Source organism: Belonocnema kinseyi, chromosome 9 (assembly GCF_010883055.1).
Source record: "Belonocnema kinseyi isolate 2016_QV_RU_SX_M_011 chromosome 9, B_treatae_v1, whole genome shotgun sequence".
Lineage (NCBI taxonomy): Eukaryota > Metazoa > Arthropoda > Insecta > Hymenoptera > Cynipidae > Belonocnema > Belonocnema kinseyi.
In genome coordinates, this window is record NC_046665.1 from 68,019,432 (window position 1) to 68,024,213 (window position 4,782).

The following is a 4,782-nucleotide window of genomic DNA, read 5'->3' on the forward strand; positions in this document are numbered from 1 at the left end:
CCCCCCCCCCCCCCCAATTTTCCATTTCTGGAGAAAGAAAATCCGTAATTTTTTTCGAAATTCGAATATTAACACGTGCCACCGAGCACTTCAAAATCCTATTTAATTAACATGGGGTAATTTTGAATTTTCAAAAAATTATACTCATATTTCAGGGTTTCATCAAAACGTGCCAAACTTTTTAGGGATTGGAGAGGATAATCTACGAAATAAAACCATATTAATAGCCTTTATTTCCAACCCACCCTCACTATCCCCGCAGCGCCCCAAATATGACCCAAAAATAAAAAAACTACATTTTAACGTATTATTGTTACTTTTGAGCAATTTCCGTCGTCTTTTTTAAACAAATAATTACTAATAGATAATTTGAATATTTCGCATGACTTTTTAGACATTTTTTAATTGATTAAATAAATGTGAATTATTTTAAAAATTATTTATTACTAAAAAATGTGAAAAAGAATCGTATTTTCTAATTGAAATTTAATTGTTTGTCATTTTTTGTAGTACTCATTTATCTAAAAATAATGTGTAATTATTTAAACAATTATTTATTGTTTATTTTTCAAATTTATATAAATTGAGCCAGCCATATTAACTTTCTTTTTAAATTAGTATCCTATGCTACGTTTTGTTGAATAATTACATAATTTTGATACATTTCTTTTAATATTTAATGAATTTCTATTTGTTTAAGAAATCTGTATGTGCTAAAGCAGTTTTTTTCGATAACTAAAAAAATAAAATAAAATAGAACACATACAAATATGTTTCTGACTGTGTAGAGCATAGAAAGAATACATTGAGCACTTTTCAATTGTTTAAACAAATATAATTTGTTTCAAATAATTGATTTTCCAAAAATACTTTTAAAATCGTAATTAATTTTATGTTTTCCATTTTTTTTTTATTTTATTAGTTATCGAAAAATAACTGTTTGAGCAAATAAAAATTGTTCAAGCAAATCGAAATTTGTTAGGATGGGGTACCTATTTGAAAAAAGTTGACATCTCTTGAAAATTTTTTAGAAATTTGGAAAATAAACAATAAATAATTGTTTGAATAATTAGATAATGTTTAAAAAGAATTTCACTACTCCAAACAATGCAAAATATTGCATTTCTATCAGAAAATACTATTATTTTGTAAATTTTTGGGAATAAGTAATTGTTTAAATCATTTACATTCGTTCAAGCAATGGAAAATTGTTTTAAATGTCATGGTAAATATTCAAATTGTTCACTAGCAATTATTAGTATAAAAACATGACAAAAATTGCTAAAAAGTAACACTAAGACGTAAAAATGTAGTTATTTGATTTTGGGGGAATATTTGGGGCTCTGCGGGGAGGGTGAAGGTGGGTTGGAAATAATTTTTATTAGTATGGTTTTGTTTCGAAGACACTCGAAGACGCATTAAATGGGATTTTGAAGTGACCTGTGGCACGTATTAATATTCGAATTTAGAAAAAATTTACGGATTTTCCTTCTCAGGAAATGAAACCTTTGGTGGAGGGGGGGGGTGTCTTGCCCTCTAGAGTGTAAACAAATTTTGCAATGCATTTTTGGACTACCCTAATATACATATAAGATTGTGATTCAAAAGTTTTAAGAAAACACATATTTTATGAACCTATTTTTATAAATTTCAAATCTCTACCAAATTCTTGAATTATATATAATTTTAAAAAATTCCGCGTACAATTTTTGAGAATTTTTCTTCTCTTGTTTGAAGAAGACAATAAGACTATATATAAAAACAATATAGACAATTCCATTGGCAAGGGGGGGGGGTGATGAGGCGCGTTTGATCATGCTGCATATCCCCTCTCTCCAAAAAAATTTTCTGGCTACGGCCTTGAATATAGGCTTACTAAAAAAATGTCTTTCCAATCTCTTTTAGAGTATATGAGCAAATAAGTAATATATACCTTTCTGCAGATTTATATATTTTTGTAATACACTAAATTTTATTGGAAAGATGCACAAAACTCTGACATATATATTAACAAAATTATCAGAATCGTGAATTTGGTAATGATTATAATTTTTTTCTTTAATTAATATTTTTGTTAAAAAGTAACCATTTTTTGTGTTAATTGTTAGATGTTTAGAAATACATTTAAAGAGAAGAAAAATACGAAACAATTGGTGTAGAGGAGACACTGTTTGATAAGAACGAGAGAAAATTGTTGAGATAGTTTAGACATGTTTAGAGAATGAAACAAGAACAATTCTCGAAATAAATACATTAAAGGTGATGTAAATGATGAGTATACCCAGAGGCCGACCAAGGGAAGTATGAAGAGAATGTGTGAATGAGACCCTAAAGGAAAAGGTATAAAAAACCAAAACAATGCTAGAATTTCAAATTGTTAATAAGAAATGCATGATGAATAGTGCTACTGGAGTGAGAGAAGCCTGAAACGAAAGACCTTGTATACTAATTCACCAGAGTGGAGAGCTTGACTAAAATATTTATTGTTAATATTTATTGACTGTTTTTAAAGTGCAAAAAATATAATTATCTCTTACTGTCCTAAATATCGTTTAAACGGATAAACATTATTATATCACATTTTATCCCTCAACTCCTCTATTCTCGCTATCTAAAATAAAAATTTTGATTGATCTGCTCACTTTCAGAAAAGTTTATAATAAATCGAGGTCTAATCGATTTTTTTAGAAATATAACTAAAAAATGTTGATGCTAGGTGAATTCTCGTAAAATAATCAATTTAAAAAAATTAAGCTGTAAATTAACTAATGTAAGAATAAATCCATTACATACTCACCATTTACATCATCCTTGATATATTTTTTTCGACAATCGTTCTTGATTCATTCTCTAAACATGACAAAACCATCTCAACAATTTTGTTTCGCTCTTATCAAACTGTCTCTCTTCTACACCAATTTATTCGAATTTTTATTGTTTTTGCCAATGTATTTCTAAACATGTAATATAATGCACCAAAAATTGTTAATTTTCATGAAAAATATGAATTTCAAAAAATTCTAACCTTTACCAAAATCATAATTCAGATAATTTTGTTAATGAATATATATCAGAGTTTCGTGCGTCTTTCCAATAAAATTTAGCTTATTACAAATAACTCTGTAGAAAGGCATATGGGGCATTCCATACAATATTTTCCACCAAAATTTTTTTTTCACAATTTTTTTTCAATTTTTTTTTCATTCATATGAAAGATAAAATGTGGACCTTTTTCTCGAATTTCGAATAAAGTATACTAAAATCTACTTTATTATTCATTTAATAATATAAATAAAATATTTGTAAACAAATTGATTTTTTTCAATTTGGATCTGTTAAAAAAAATTTAAGAGTGAATTAAGCGTTTTTCTTGATCTGGTAAAAATTTGGGAGTGGGCAGTCAGACACTTTCGATGCAATGAATTTTTGAAAAGTGGTTCGCGCGCGCAAAGTGTACCGTAGCGCGATTCGCTCGGACTGAGACTCGACTGCCTGCGCGATAAGTAAAACACAACCATCCAATTGCAAAATCATATATTTTTATGTTTTTAATTTAATGTATTTAAAATATATTGCTATTAAAAAATTCATTGCTCCAAAAGTATTTCACTATCCACTCCCAAACTTTTACCAGATCAAGAAAAACGTTTAGTTCACTCTAAAAAATAAAAAAAATAAAATAAAATGAAAAAACAGGTCCAAATTGAAAAAAAATCTATTTGTTTATAAATATTTTATTTATATTATAAAATAAATAATTGAAGTGGAGTTTAGTATACTTTATTCGAAAGTTGTGAAAAAGGCCTAGATAGTATCTTCCTTATCTGAGTGTCATATTGAAATAAAAAAATAGGTAATGAATATTTTTGAGTGTTAAACAAACAAAAAAAATATTTTATGTGAAAAAAAATTTGGTGGCAAATATTTTGTGGAGTCTCCCATATATATCTAAACAATATAGACAATGCCGTAGCCATGGGGGGTGGTTCTGTATCACAACCTTATATGTATATTAGGTTGGTCCAAAAATGCATTGCAAACATTTTTTGCACTCTAGAGGGCAAGACACTCCACCCTCCCTCACAAAGTTTTCATTTCCGGAGAAAGAAAATCCATAATTTTTTTTCGACATTCGAATATGTGACCGGTGCACCGGTCACTTTGTAAAGTTCTTCGCCTGGGGTGCTTGTAAGAAAGATTGATCAACGATCTTCGTCGCAACAGTGTTGCGGAACGACAGAGTTATTTATATAAAGAACATGGGAATTCTGGAATAATCTGAAAGACGCTACACCCCCATTCACCACACCCCTTATATTGCCTCGTATACTTCCCTTAATTTATTAATTAATACAAAATTTATAATAATTATTATTATTATTATTTTACCTTACGAATCTATAAGAAGAAAACTATTCTGAAAAGTCGAATTTGTCGGTACGTGTAGAAAAGGCCTTTAGTTTATTTCTAACATGTCAAATAATCCTTAACTTAAAGAAATTGGATTAGTTAATTTCGTCTAAGTAAACTTTACTGTCCCAAGAATCTGTAGCTAAACCTTGTTCCTAAGAGATTAGATGAGTCCCATAAGAATTTCATCGTCCTAACGGCTTGAGCACTTAAACCCTCTTCATTGATCGAGTGGGTGCTCAAGATTTATCTTTACATACAAGTGTGAAGTTACTCAGTCAAGTACTATTTTCGATGCTACTTTAAAGAAGTTGGTTGAGAAAATAAAAAATGTTAATTTTCGTTTAGAAAAATTTTAATTCTAATTTCGAC